Source organism: Sciurus vulgaris (genome assembly GCF_902686455.1).
Source record: "Sciurus vulgaris genome assembly, chromosome: 14".
Classification (NCBI taxonomy): domain Eukaryota; kingdom Metazoa; phylum Chordata; class Mammalia; order Rodentia; family Sciuridae; genus Sciurus; species Sciurus vulgaris.
The window spans coordinates 41628499-41645099 of record NC_136475.1 but is presented as its reverse complement, the minus strand read 5'-3'; the positions used below and the strand labels follow the sequence as shown (position 1 = coordinate 41645099).

The window sequence follows — 16601 nt, the reverse complement described above, 5'->3', positions numbered from 1 at the left end:
GTGTGGACTCAGGACACCGGGGCCTGCCCTGAGGAGGAGGAGGAGGAGCGTGGCCACTTGGATTCGGAGTGACTGCACCAGAGCTACAGGCGGTTGCCAGAGGAGAAGCCGCCGGCGAGCTGTTTGGACTCGGAACGACGCTTCTGAACACCGGGTCCTGCCCTGAGGATGAGGAGGAGGAGGAAGAGTGCGGCCGCTTGGATTTGGGGTGACTACATCAGAGCTACAGGCGGTTGCCAGAGGAGGGGCTGCGTGGCGAGCTGTTTGGACTCTGACCACTTCTGAACCCCGGGGCCTGCCCGGAGGAGTAGGAGGAGGAAGAGGAGGAGCGCGGCGGGTCCTTTGGACTCGCAGTGACTACATTAGCGCTCCAGGCGGCTGCTCAGAGGAGAAGGCGAGTGGTGAGTTGTTTGGACTTAAAGTGACAGCTCCTGAACACAGAGGGGCTGCATGGAGGAGAAGCGTGGTGGGACGCTTGGTCTTGAGTGGCCGCACCAGAGCTCCGGGCGGTTGCCCAGAGGACCCGTGCTGCGGGTCACATGGACTCAGAGCCACTCAGAGTGACCGCTCCTGAACACCCTGGGGGTTATCTGGAGAAGGAGGAGGAACGGGGAGGGTCACTTCGACTCGGAGTGATTGATTGCCCAGAGCTACAGGTGGTTGGTGGAGGTGGAGGCACGCAGTGAGTTTCTTGGACTCCTAGTGACCCCACCGGAATACTGGGTGGCTGTCTGGAGAAAGAGGCGTGTGGCGGGTCTCTGGGATTCAGAGCAATTGTACAGGGCCCCAGGTGGCTGCTCAGAGGAGGGGCCACATAGCCAGGCGATTAGGTGCAGAACAGGGTCCCAGGATCTAGGAGGCTTCTTGGTGGAAGAGCTGCACAGAGACAGGCTTAGGGCGGAGCGAAGGTTCCAGGCCTGCGGGCAGATTCTCTGAGGAAGGGCAGCCTAGGGAGAGTCATCTGCGAAGGGTGAGGCTCCCAGGCCCAGGAGGTAGGGCCGGGCCCCTGGGAACTTTGCAGAGGAAGGCAGCCCAACCCAGGCGGTAGCTGTAAATTGAGGGGAACCTCTAGGAGGGAAGTGACCAGCGAGACCTCCCCACCGGGTGAGTCTTCCCTGCTGGGTGAGGTTTCCCCACAAGGACGGTAAAACCAGAGACTCAGGCCCAAACAGGCCTTGCCTCAGCCCACAGCCTAGGTCCCCTTTGGATGACCATTGGGCAACAAGTGGAGGCACCTCTGCCCGCTAGCAGGGATTATATCCCACCTGAAGGCCACCACTCCTAGAGAGGCAGCTTCCTTGTGGAGCACCACATTATCAACTTCCTCCAAGACTTCAGCCTACTGAAGGCTAAGGGGGGATATATATAGAAATCTTCAGGGACATTGTAAGTTAATAGAGGAAATCTGCAATATCTCAGCGGTCCTCTGATACCTGAACAATATGAGAAAACAAGGAAAGAAAATGCTGCAAACAAATCTAGATGTTACATCAATAAAACCCAGTGACAGCATGGCAGAAGAAATGACAGAAAAGGAGTTCAGAATGTACATAATTAAAATGATCAGAGAAGCAAACGATGAGATGAAAGAGCAAATGCACGCACTGAATGATGAGATGAAAGAGCAAATGCAAGCATTGATTGATCGCACCAATCGACAGTTAAAAGAGCAAATACAGGAAGCAAAAGATCATTTCAATAAAGAGTTAGAGATATTGAAAAAAAACCAAACAGAAATCCTTGACATGAAGGAAACAATAAACCAAATTAAGAACTCCATAGAAAGCATATCCAATAGGATAGAACACCTGGAAGACAGAACCTCAGACATTGAAGACAAAATATTTAACCTTGAAAACAAAGTTGAACAAACAAAGAAGATGGTAAGAAATCATGAACAGAATCTACAAGAACTATGGGATATCATGAAAAGGCCAAATTTAAGAATTATTGGGATTGAGGAAGGCCTAGAGAAACAAGCCAAAGGAATGAACAACCTATTCAATGAAATAATATCAGAAAATTTCCCAAATCTGAAGAATGAAATGGAAAATCAAGTTCAAGAGGCTTATAGGACTCCAAATACACAAAATTACAACAGACCCACACCAAGGCACATTATAATGAAAATACCGAACATACAAAACAAAGACAGAATTTTAAAGGCTGTGAGAGAAAAGAACCAAATTACATTTAGGGGGAAACTAATACGGATTTCAGCAGATTTTTCAATCCAGACCCTAAAAGCTAGAAGGTCCTGGAACAACATTTTTCAAGCCCTGAAAGAAAATGGATGCCAACCAAGAATCTTATACCCAGCAAAACTTACCTTCAAATTTGACGATGAAATAAAATCCTTCCATGATAAACAAAAGCTAAAAGAATTTACAAAAAGAAAGCCAGCATTACAGAACATTCTCAGCAAAATATTCCATGAGGAAGAGATGAAAAACAAAGAAGCAAATCAGCAAAGGGAGGAATTATCCTAAAGGAATTGTCAAATAAAGGAGGAAACAAGTTGTGTCAAACAAATAAATAAATAAAATTTAAAAAATGAACCAAATGACCGGGAAACCAAATCATATCTCTATAATAACCCTGAATGTTAATGGCGTGAATTCATCAATCAAAAGACATAGACTGGCAGATTGGATTAAAAAGAAAGATCCAACAATATGTTGCCTGCAAGAGACTCACCTCATAGAAAAAGATACCCATAGACTAAAGGTGAAAGGATGGGGAAAAACATACCATGCACATGGACTCAGCAAAAAAGATGGAGTATCCATCCTCATTTCAGATAATGTGGACTTCAAGCCAAAGTTAGTCAGAAGGGATAAAGAAGGTCATTTCATACTGCTTAAGGGAAGCATAAATCAGCAAGATATAACAATCATAAACATCTATGCCCCAAACAGTGGCTCATACATGTATGTCAAACAAATCCTTCTCAATTTCAGAAACCAAATAGACCATAACACAATAATACTAGGTGATTTTAACACGCCTCTCTCACCACTGGACAGATCTTCCAGACAAAAATTGAACAAAGAAACCATAGATCTCAATAACACAATCAATAATTTAGACTTAACTGACATTTATAGAATATACCATCCAACCAAGAGCGAATACACTTTCTTCTCAGCAGCACATGGATCCTTCTCTAAAATAGACCATATATTATGCCACAAAGCAAATGTTAGCAAATACAAGAAGATAGAGACACTAGCATGTATTCTATCAGATCATAATGGATTGAAGTTAGAAATAAATGAAAGAGTAAAACACAGAAACTATTCCAACATCTGGAGATTAAACAATATGCTATTATATGATGAATGTTTAACAGAAGATATTAGAAAGGAAATTAAAAAATTCTTAGAGGTAAATGAGAACAAAGAAACATCATATCAAAATCTCTGGGACACTATGAAAGCAGTACTTAGAGGGAAATTTATTTCATGGAGCGCATTTAATAAAAGAAGTAAAACTCAACAAATAAACGACCTAACACTACAGCTCAAAGCTCTAGAAAAAGAAGAACAGAACAGCACCAAAAGTAGTAGAAGACAGGAAATAGTTAAACTCAGATCTGAAATCAATGAAATTGAAACAAAAGAAACAATACAAAAAATTGACAAAATAAATAGTTGGTTCTTCGAAAAAATAAACAAAATTGATAAACCTTTAGCCACACTAACAAAGAGAAGACGAGAGAAAACCCAAATCACTAAAATTCGGAATGAACAAGGAAATATCACAACAGACAGGATTGAAATACAAAACATAATTAGAAGCTATTTTGAAAATCTATACTCCAACAAAATAGAAAATTTTGAAGGCATCAACAGGTTTCTAGAGACATAGGAATTGCCTAAACTGAACGAGGAGGACATAAACAATTTAAATAGACCAATTTCAAGTACTGAAATAGAAGAAGTCATCAAAAGCCTACCAACAAAGAAAAGTCCAGGACCAGATGGGTTCTCAGCCGAGTTCTACAAAACCTTTAAAGAAGAGCTCATTCCAATACTTCTCAAAGTATTCCATAATAGAAGAGGAGGGAACCCTCCCAAACTCATTCTATGAAGCCAATATCACCCTGATACCTAAACCAGACAGAGACTCATCAAGGAAAGAAAATTTCAGACCAATATCCTTAATGAACATCGATGCAAAAATTCTCAACAAAATTTTAGCAAATCGCATACAAAAACATATTAAAAAGATAGTGCACCATGATCAAGTGGGTTTCATCCCAGGGATGCAAGGTTGGTTCAACATCAGGAAATCAATAAACGTAATTCACCACATTAATAGACTTAAAGTCAAGAACCACATGATTATTTCAATAGATGCAGAAAAAGCATTTGATAAAATACAGCACCCCTTCATGCTCAAAACACTAGAAAAAATAGGGATAGTGGGAACATTCCTTAACATTGTAAAGGCCATTTATGCTAAGCCCATGGCTAATATCATTCTAAATGGTGAAAAACTGAAAGCATTCCCCCTAAAAACTGGAACAAGGCAGGGATGCCTTCTTTCACCACTTCTATTCAACATCGTTCTTGAGACTCTAGCCAGAGCAATTAGACAAACCAAAGAGATTAAAGGGATACGAATTGGGAAAGAAGAACTCAAACTATCCCTGTTCGCTGATGACATGATTATATATTTAGAGGAACCTGGAAATTCCACCAGAAAACTCTTAGAACTCATAAGTGAATTCAGTAAAGTAGCAGGTTACAAGATCAATGCCCATAAATCCAATGCATTTTTATACATAAGTGATGAATCTTCAGAAAGAGAAATTAGGAAAACTACCCCATTCACAATAGCCTCGAAAAAAATAAAATACTTGGGAATCAATCTCACAAAAGAGGTGAAAGACCTCTACAATGAGAACTATACAACACTAAAGAAAGAAATTAAAGAACACCTTAGAAGATGGAAAGATCTTCCATGTTCTTGGATAGGAAGAATTAATATTGTCAAAATGGCCATACTACCTAAAGTGCTATACAAATTCAATGCAATTCCAATTAAAATCCCAATGATGTACCTTACAGAAATAGAGCAAGCAATTATGAAATTCATCTGGAAGAATAAGAAACCCAGAATAGCTAAAGCAATCCTTAGCAGGAAGAGTGAAACAGGGAGTATTACAATACCAGATCTTCAACTCTACTACAAAGCAATAGTAACAAAAACGGCATGGTATTGGTACCAAAATAGAAAGGTAGATCAATGGTATAGAATAGAGGACACGGACACAAACCCAAATAAATACAATTTTCTCATACTAGACAAAGGTGCCAAAAATATGCAATGGAGAAAAGATAGCCTCTTCAACAAATGGTGCTGGGAGAATTGGAAATCCATATGCAACAGAATGAAACAAAACCTATATCTCTCACCATGCACGAAACTAAACTCAAAATGGATTAAGGACCTCGGAATCAGACCAGAGACCCTGCAGATTATAGAAGAAAAAGTAGGTCCAAATCTTCACCTTGTTGGTCTAGGATCAGACTTCCTTAACAGGACTCCCATAGCACAAGAAATAAAAGCTAGAATCAACCACTGGGATAGATTCAAACTAAAAAGCTTTCTCTCAGCAAAGGAAACTATCAGCAATGCGAAGAAAGAGCCTACAGAGTGGGAGAATATCTTTGCCAATCATACTTCAGATAGAGCACTAATCTCCAGAATCTATAAAGAACTCAAAAAACTTTACTCCAAGAATTCAAATAATCCAGTCGACAAATGGGCTAAGGAAATGAACAGACACTTCACAGAAGAAGATCTACAAGCAATCAACAAACATATGGAAAAATGTTCAACATCTCTAGTAATAAGAGAAATGCAAATCAAAACCACCCTAAGATTCCATCTCACCCCAATTAGAATGGCGATTATCAAGAATACGAGCAACAACAGGTGTTGGCGAGGATGTGGGGAGAAAGGTACACTCATGCATTGCTGGTGGGGCTGCAAATTACTGCAGCCACTCTGGAAAGCAGTGTGGAGATTCCTTAGAAAACTTGGAATGGACCCTCCATTTGACCCAGCTATCCCACTCCTTGGCCTATACCCAAAGGACTTAAAATCAGCATACTACAGAGACACAGCCACATCAATGTTCATAGCTGCTCAATTCACAATAGCCAGACTGTGGAACCAACCTAGATGCCCTTCAATTGATGAGTGGATAAAGAAACTGTGGTATATATATATACAATGGAATATTACTCAGCCATAAAGAATGATAAAATTATGGCATTCGCAGGCAAATGGATGAAATTGGAGAATATCATGCTAAGTGAGATAAGCCAATCTCAAAAAGCCAAGGGACGAATGATTTCGCTAATAAGTGGAGGATGACACATAATGGGGGTGAGGGAAGGGTTAGTGTTAGGGTTAGAGTTAGGGTTAGGGAGGGGGGCAAGTATGGAGGAAGGAAGTACTGTATAGAGGGTAAAGAGGGGTGGGAGGGGTGGGGGAAAGGGAAAAAATAACAGAATGAATCAAACAACATTACTCTATGTAAATTTATGATTACACAAATGGTATGCCTTTATGCCATGTACAAACAGAGAAACAACATTTATCCCATTTGTTTACAATAAAAAAAAAAAAGACACAGACTGGCAGATTGGATTAAAAAGAAAAATCCAACAATGTGCTGTCTGCAAGAGACTCATCTCACAGAAAGAGATACCCATAGACTAAAGGTGAAAGGATGGGAAAAAACATACCATGCACACGGACACATCAAAAAAGCTGGAGTATCCATCCTCATTTCAGATAATGTGGACTTCAAGCAAAAACTAATCAGAAGGGATAAAGAAGGACATTACATACTGCTTAAGGGAAGCATAAATCAGCAAGACATAACAATCATAAATATCTATGCCCCGAACATTGGCTCATCCATGTATGTCAAACAAATTCTTCTCAATTCCAGAAATCAAATAGACCACAACACAATAATACTAGGCGATTTTAACACACCTCTCTCACCGCTGGATAGATCGTCCAAACAAAATTGGATAAAGAAACCATAGATCTTAATAACACAATCAACAATTTAGACTTAACTGACTTATATAGAATATACCACCCAACAAAGAACGAATACACTTTCTTCTCAGCAGCACATGGATCATTCTCTAAAATAGACCATGTCTTATGCCACAAAGCTACTGTTAGCAAATACAAGAAGATAGAGATACTACCTTGTACTCTATCAGATCATAATGGATTGAAATTAGAAATAAACGACAGAATAAAAAACAGAAACTTCTCCAATACCTGGAGATTAAATAATACACTATTATATGATGAATGGATAACAGAAGACATCAGGAGGGAAATAAAAAAATTCTTAGAAGTAAACGAGAACAAAGACACATCATATCAAAATCTCTGGGACACTATGAAAGCAGTACTGAGAGGAAGATTTATTTCATGGGGCGCATTCAACAAAAGAAGTAGAAATCAACAAATAAACAACTTAACACTACAGCTCAAAGCCCTAGAAAAAGAAGAGCAGACCAACACCAAAAGTAGTAGAAGACAGGAAATAGTTAAAATCAGAGCCTAAATCAACGAAATTGAAACAAAAGAAACTATCGGAAAAATTAACAAAATAAATAGTTGGTTCTTTGAAAAAATAAACAAAATTGATAAACCCTTAGCCACACTTACAAAGAGAAAGAGGGAGAAAACTCAAATTACTAAAATTCGGAATGAACAAGGAAATATCACAACAGACACGAGGGAAATACAAAACATAATTAGAAGCTATTTTGAAAATCTATACTCCAACAAAACAGAAAACCTCGAAGACATCAACAAGTTTCTAGAGACATATGAATTACCTAACCTGAATGAAGAGGACATACACAACTTAAATAAATCAATTTGAAGCAATGAAATAGAAGAGGTCATCAAAAGCCTACCAACAAAGAAAAGTCCGGGACCAGATGGATTCTCAGCCGAGTTCTACAAAACCTTTAAAGAAGAGCTCATTCCAATACTTCTCAAAGTATTCCATAAAATAGAAGAGGAGGGAACCCTCCCAAACTCATTCTATGAAGCCAATATCACCCTGATACCTAAAACAGACAGAGACACATCAAGGAAAGAAAATTTCAGAGCAATATACTTAATGAACATTGATGCAAAAATTCTCAACAAAATCTTAGCAAATCACATACCAAAATATATTAAAAGATAGTGATCAAGTGGGTTTTATCCCAGGGATGCAAGGTTGGTTCAACATCCAGAAATCAATAAATGTCATTCACCATATCAACAGACTAAAAGTCAAGAATCACATGATTATTTCAAAAGATGCAGAAAAAGCATTCGATAAAATACAGCATCCCTTCATGCTCAAAACACTAGAAAAACTTGGGGTAGTGGGAACATTCCTTAACATTGTAAAGGCAATCTATGCTAAACCCATAGCCAATATCATTCTAAATGGTGAAAAACTGAAAGCATTCCCCCTAAAAACTGGAACAAGGCAGGGATGCCCTCTTTCACCACTTCTATTCAACGCTGTCCTTGAAACTCTAGCCAGAGCAATTAGACAAACCAAAGAAATTAAAGGGATACGAATTGGAAAAGAGGAACCAAACTATCCCTGTTCACTGATGACATGATTACATATTTAGAGGAACCTGGAAATTCCACCAGAAAACTTTTAGAACTCATAAGTGAATTCAGTAAAGTAACAGGTTACAAGATCAATGCTCATAAATCCAATGCATTTTTATACATAAGGGATGAATCATCAGAAAGAGAAATTAGGAAAACTACCCCATTCACAATAGCCTCGAAAAAAATAAAATACTTGGGAATCAATCTCACAAAAGAGGTGAAAGACCTCTACAATGAGAACTACAGAACACTAAAGAAAGAAATTAAAGAAAACCTTAGAAGATGGAAAGATCTCCCATGTTCTTGGATAGGAAGAATTAATATTGTCAAAATGACCATACTACCAAAAGTACTATACAGATTCAATGCAATTCCAATTAAAATCCCAATGATGTACCTTACAGAAATAGAGCAAGCAATTATGAAATTCATCTGGAAGAATAAGAAACCCATAATAGCTAAAGCAATCCTCAGTAGAAACAGCGAAGCAGGGGGTATCGCAATACCAGATCTTCAACTCTATTACAAAGCAATAATAACAAAAACGGCATGGTATTGGTACCAAAATAGAAAGGTAGATCAATGGTGCAGAAAAGAGAACATGGACACAAACCCAAATAAATACAATTTTCTCATATTAGACAAAGGTGCCAAAAATATGCAATGGAGAAAAGATAGCCTCTTCAACAAATGGTGCTGGGAAAACTGGAAATCCATATGCAACAGAATGAAACTAAACCCCTATCTCTCACCCTGCACAAAAATCAACTCAAAATGGATCAAGGACCTCGGAATCAGACCAGAGACCCTGCATCTTACAGAAGAAAAAGTAGGTCCAAACCTTCAACTTGTTGGCTTAGGATCAGTCTTCCTTAACAGGACTCCCATAGCACAAGAAATAAAAGCTAGAATCAACCACTGGGATAGATTCAAACTAAAAAGCTTTCTCTCAGCAAAGGAAACTATCAGTAATGTGAAGAGAGAGCCTACAGAGTGGGAGAATATCTTTGCCACTCATACTTCAGATAGAGCGCTAATTTCCAGAATCTATAAAGAACTCAAAAACTCTACACCAAGAATACAAATAATCCAATCAACAAATGGGCTAAGGAAATGAACAGACACTTCACAGAAGAAGATGTACAAGCAATCAACAGATATATGAAAAAATGTTCAACATCTCTAGTAATAAGAGTAATGCAAATCAAAACTACCCTAAGATTTCATCTCACCCCAATTAGAATGGCGATTATCAAGCATACAAGCAACAATAGGTGTTGGAGAGGATGTGGGGAAAAAGGTACACTCATACATTGCTGGTGGGGCTGCAAATTGGTGCAGCCACTCTGGAAAGCAGTATGGAGATTCCTCAGAAAGCTTGGAATGGAACCACCATTTGACCCAGCTATCCCACTCCTTGGCCTATACCCAAAGGACTTAAAATCAGCATACTATAGAGATACAGCCACATCAATGTTCATAGCTGCTCAATTCACTATAGCCAGATTGTGGAACCAACCTAGATGCCCTTCAGTTGATGAATGGATAAAGAAACTATGGCATATATATACAATGGAATATTACTCCACCTTGAAGAATGATAAAATTATGGCATTTGCAGGCAAATGGATGAAATTGGAGGATATCATGCTAGTGAGATAAGCCAATCTCAAAAAACTAAAGGATGAATGATCTCGCTGATAAGTGGATGAGGACATATAAGGGGGGGGGGGTATGAGGGGTTAGTGTTATGGTTAGGGTTAGGTTTAAGGTTAGGGATAAGGAGGGTGGTAAGAATGGAGGAAGGAAGGACTGTATAGAGGGAAAAGAGGGGTGGGAGGGGTGGTGGGGAAGGGAAAAAATAACAGAATGAATCAAACAATATTGCCCTATGTAAATTTATGATTTTTAATTAAAATAAATAAATAATACACTCTACCATCATATATATCTAAAAATAACAAATAAAAATTTTCATTACAAAATAAAGAAATTTGTAATCTGTATAAAATACAAGCCATTCAGAATTACATTTAATTTCTCTCTACAAACTCCAAAATGCAGGAGGACTTAGAATGATATGTTCCATGTACTGAAAGGCCTCTGCCTCTCAGCCTGGAATGACTCCAAGTTAACCAGGGGATTATCAACTAAGAAAAGGTTTTACTCCACCTTCTGGAAGTACCATGACCCCTTCTCCAAGTGGGCCTAACCCTTATACACATAACTGTCCTCCCTTTGGTCATGGCTATACCCAACCTAGACCTGGTTATTGATAAGGAGGCCCAGCTGCACTGATGGATGTAGCTGCTAGCTATTTGCCTCCCAAAATACTCTAATACTATTTTATTTTAATTTGTGTTGAAGTTCATAAATTTAAAAGAGCATTTTTATGATATCGTTTGTTTTAATTAAAATTATAATTTGCTAGAAAAAAAAGAACAAAATAAAAGTTGTGTTTCTTCTACCCTGCTTAAAATGTAGCAGCTTTCTAGTTATTTTGGAGCACTACACTTACATGTGTGTAAAGTGATTGATTTTCTAGCTTCCCTTGTCCAGATGATATTAAAATGCCAGGTTGAGGTGTAGCCATCTCACCTGGCTTTTTATTAATAACATGATATAGAGCCCTTTGAGAAGATGACTAAATAATATGTATAAAATGTAACATTGATAGGTTAATGAAAGTGACTGAATCAAAAAAAAATGCTGCTGAGGAAAAGGTACATTCATACATTTCTGATGAGACTTCAAATTAGTGCTACCACTAAGGAAACCAATATGGGGATTCCTTAGAAAACTTGGAATGGAACCACCATTTGACCCAGTTATCCCTCTCCTTGGTTTATACCCAAAGGACTTAAAATCACCAAACTATAGTAACGAGGTCAAATCAATGTTTATGGTAGCTCAATTAACAATAGCAAAGCTATGCAACTAACCTTGGTGCCCTTCAACAGATGAATGAAAAAGAAAATGTGGTACATATACACAATTCAATATTACTCATCCATAAAGAAGAATAAAATTATGGCATTTGCTGGTAAATGGATAGAACTGAAGACTATCATGCTAGGTGAAAAAGCCAGTCCCCAAAATCCAAAGACCAAATGTTCTCTCTGATATGAGGATTCTAACTCACAATAAGCAGAGGGGAGGGGAATAGGAAAGAGAGTAAAATGAACTGGACATAACTCTTCTATGTTCATATATGAATACATGACCAGTGTAACTCCACATCATGTACAACCACAAAAATAGGAAGTTATACTCCATGTATGTATGACATGTCAAAATACATTCTACTGGCATGTATAACTAAAAAGAACAAATAAAAATTTATTTAAAAAGAACACATCAAGAAAACTACAGACCAATATCCCTGATTAACTTAGATGCAAAAATACTTAATAAAATATTAGCAAATGATATTCAACATCATTACAAAGTTGATTTTATCACCAGAATAGAAGAATGGTTTAACATGCACAAATAAATAAATGTGATTCATCACATAAATAAATGTAAGGACAAAAATCACTTAGTTATCTCAACAGATGCAGAGAAAGTTTGGTAAAATTCAGCATCCATTTATGATAAAAACACTGAAGAAACTAGGGATAGAAGGAACATACCTCAACATTATAAAGATTTCATACGATAAACCCAAAGTCAACATCATAGTAAATGGAGAAAAACTGAAAGTTTTAAAATTCAGAACATAACAAGAATGTCCACTCTCACTACTCTTATTTAATATAGTGCTAGTATTTTTAGCAGGAGAAATTAGTCAACAGAGGGAGATTAAAGGGCTAGAAATTGGAAAGGAAGAAGTCAAATATCACTCTTTACAGATTATATAGTCCTATACTTAGATGATCCAAAAAGCTGCACCAGAAGACTGCTAGAGCTCATAAACAAATTCAGCAAAGTAGCAGGTTACAAAATCAACATAAAAACATCAATAGCTTTCCTATATAACAAAAATAAATCTTCTGAGAAAGAAAGCAGGAAAACCATTCCACTCACAATAGCCTCAGGAAAAATACCTAGGAATAAATCTAATCAAGGAAGTGAAAGATATCTACAATGAAAACTACAGAACATTGAAGAAAGAAAAGACCTCGGAAGTTGGAAAAAATACTTCCATGCTCATGGGTAGACAGAATTAATATTGTTAAAATGGCTGTACTACCAAAAGGAATACACAAATTCAATGCAATCCCCATCAAAATACCAATGACGTTCTTTACAAATCTAAAAAAAAAAAAAAAAAGTCCTAAAATATATTTGGCAGAATAAAAGATCCAGAATAGCCAAAGCAACTCTTAGGTCAAAAGATCAATGATAGAGGCAACACAATACCTATACTGCAGAGCTATAATTACAAAAACTGTACTGTCATAAAAAGATACATAGAACAACGGAAGAGAATAGAAGACACAGAGGCAAACCCACACATCTACAGTCATCTGATCCTTGACAAAGGTGCCAAAATGTACAATAGAGAAAAGATAGTCTTTTAAATAAATGGTCCTGAAAAAACTGGTTATCCATATGAAGAAAAATGAAACTAGATCCTTATCTCTCACCCTGAAAAAAAGTCAACTCTAAATAGATAAAAGACCTAGTAATTAGATGAGAAACTACACAACTCCTGTAAGAAAACTAGCATCAACACTCCTACATATATATACAAGTAATGATTTTATCGATAGAATCCCTACAGTTCAGGGGGGGGAAATGCCGAGTTAATAAATGAGATTGTATCAAAATTAAAAGTCTCTAGATGGGCGCAAGGCATCCTTCAGCCACCTCTGTTGTGGTTTGAACACCTTTCATGCTGTCAGCGGCATAAGGGCAGATATTCAGCTCCCTTGGGACCACAAGTCCCTTCACTGGTGACGTATGTTTCATTACCCTTTAGGTCAGTTCGGCATGCTTATGGGCAATTACTGTTCTAGGTGTTAGATTTTGGTGGCGGGAGTGGGGGTACAGAGCAGCGCTACGCTGGCGCACATGACCTGATGGCCTTTACCAACCGAGGAGAGCTCTTGGTGATTTAGCCCTAGACTTTTCAAACACCCATCTTGCTTCCACGCATGGCTTCTGCCCTTGGTTCTCTCCCCCCAGCACCCTGATACGACAGGAAAAAGCAATTCAGTGCCAGAAAATTCAGAGGCAAATGTAGGTGCCTGGTGCCCTGCCCAGAACCCTGACACGAGAAGCTATGGAGCAGATATGGTATTTACATTTGCATGTTCCTGGTCAGTTTCCAGGTTGACTGAAGGTTTTAATGTCAGCACCGATGTTATCCAAAGGGTTTTAAAAAGTAAATTTGTACCCACTTTGGGACAGAAACTGAAGCAGGATCAAAAAGTTCTTAAGAAAGCTGAGTTTGCCCACTCACTCTGGCAACTCCAGGGCTCTGGAAATACCTTGAAGCCACTTGCCACAGGCCGCTCTGTATCAAGTTCTTTGCTGATACCAGGGAATGAAGCCTCATCTGAAGGTCAGCATCACAGTACAGCTTTGACAGTGATAGAGTTAAAAACTCACAGTATAAATGCAGTGAGACAAAAAGGAAGGAATAAAGGAATCCAGGGCTTGAAGAAGGAGAGCTTTATGTCTGTCACTGAAGTTTTGGGTCATCAGAGAGAGCTGCAAAAGTACTCCAGTGACTGCATGGGCACCGGAAGAACTGACAGTAGTGGATCGCCAAGTGGCGAGAAACTGGACATGTTGAAGACGGTGGAACCAGGAAACCAGAACTTCAGCAGCAAAGTAGTGCAGAGGGCACAGGAGTTCTTTGACAGCAATGGGAATTTCCTGTGCAGAATTTGAGCTGGGGCCTGGCTTGTGGAGATGCCATGTGAAACACAGCTAGACAAATATATTTGGAGCTGCCAAGATTTCTGTATGTGGATAGCCACTTTGGAATAGGAGGAATTGATGAGCCTGGAATATGGACAGAAAGAGCTGCCTAGTTATTTAAGCTTCTTGGATCACTGCTCCCTGTCTTTGTATCTTCAGTATTCCCCCTTATTGCTTAACTTTTGTATATTAAAAATCAGAATTGTTTCTGTGATACTTGCCAATAATATGTTTGGGAGGGAGTTAAAAGTTTACCTTCTGACCTCATTTTCTTCCTGATCATTGAACACTAACAGTTTTTCAGCTGCTTAGTAAATTGGTTGTTTTGTTTTACTTAGGTACAAAGATAAAATGTAGGAGTTCTTGTGGAAAAAAAAAAAAAAGCCTCTAGCTGGGCATGGTGACACACACCTGTAATCCCAGGGACTCAGGAGGCTGAGGCAGGAGGATTGTGATTTCAAAGCCAGCCTCAGCAACTTAGCAAGGCCCTGAGCAACTCAGTGAGGCCCTATCTCTAAAGAAAATACAAAAAAGAGCTGGGGATGTGAGTCAGTGGTTAAGCACTCCTGGGTTCAATCCCTGGTACCAAAAAAAAAAAAAAAAAAAAAAAAAAAAAAAAAAAAAAAAGTAAAAGTCTCTTCACAGAAAAGGAAATAAGAATGTGGTGAGAAAACCTATAGAAGAAAAATTTTTGCTAACTACTCGTGACTGAGAATTAATATCAGGAATATATAAAGAACTCAAAAATTTAACATCCAATTAATAGATAATTTAATTAACAAATGGACAAATTAAACAAACACTTTTCTAAAGAAGAAATACAAATAGCCAGCAAATATGTGAAAAATGTTCAATATTGTTAGCAATTAGAGAAAAGCAAATCAAACTATACTACAATTTCATCTTACTCCATTTAGAATATCAGTCATCAAAAATACAAACAATAATAGATGCTAGAGAGGATGTGGAGAAAAAGGAACACTTAAAATTTTGGTGGGATTGTAAATTAGTACAATCACTATAGAAATCAGAATGAAGATTCCCCAAAAGATGAGGATTGGAACCACCATATGACCCAGATATTCCACCCAGTATTTATCTCAAAGAATTAAAATCATCATATTACAGTAATACAGGCATACCCATGTTTATAGCAGCACAATTCATAATAGCCAAACTGTAGAACCAGCTGAGGTTTCTGTCAATGGATAAATGGATAAAGAAAATGTGGTATATATATACACAATAAAGTTTTATTCAGCCATAAAGAAAAAATTACATTTGCAGGAAAATGAATGGAACTTGAGAATATTATGTAAGTGAAATAAGTAAAACTCATAAAGTTAAGGATTGTATATTTCTCTCATATGTGGAAGCTAGAGAGGAAAAAGAAAAATAAAGTTAGGGAAAGGGCTCTCATGATAATTGAAGGAAGGAGAAATAGAAGGGACTAGGAGGAAGTAGGAGGGGAGTGAAAGGGGAAATGATATTGGCCAAATTATGTTGTGATATCATGTGCACGTATAAATTTGTAATAACATAACCCACTATTACATACAACTATAATATACCAAAATATGGGGAAAAATGTGATAGGAAGTATTTAAAAAATCAGAATGTTCAAATTTAAACAGACAGAAAGCAGAAGAGATATAGCAAGTGATAGCTATGAAGAATGGGAAGTCAAAATAAATTCATTGGAGCAACTGTTCTCAGCATATCTATACCCATCCTTGACTTCTTTGATCATTCAATCTAAGTAGAATCTTTGTTTGCTCATCAACTATTTTGTCCCTCATTATGCTAAATTCTATTAACCATATTTGTGTCTCTTCTGACCTCACTCTGTGAGCTGCCATTCCAGGTTTGCTGTTCATTCTAGTCATTGCAATCTCTTGGCTCTAGCAGTTAAGCCCTGACACATGCTCTCTGTTTCTTATGGTCTTAACCCCTTGTTGCTGAATGACCCACACTAAGAGGAGGAAACAAGATCAGGGAGGGCAAACAAGAATAGTAAATATTTCCCTCAGTAAATAACACAGGTGTCTTCA

At 38.1% G+C, this 16601-nt stretch overlaps 1 pseudogene across 1 annotated transcript in view; it reads left to right on the top strand.

Moving 5' to 3' along the window:
* The window catches only part of LOC306643676 (neugrin-like), a 28692-nt pseudogene extending 13886 nt beyond the window's left edge, over positions 1 to 14806 (top strand). The window contains exon 2 of the transcript in view: positions 13810 to 14806. The product of the transcript in view is annotated as a neugrin-like (transcript). The remainder of the gene's footprint in view (positions 1 to 13809) is intronic.
* Positions 14807 to 16601: the final 1795 nt, after the last annotated feature.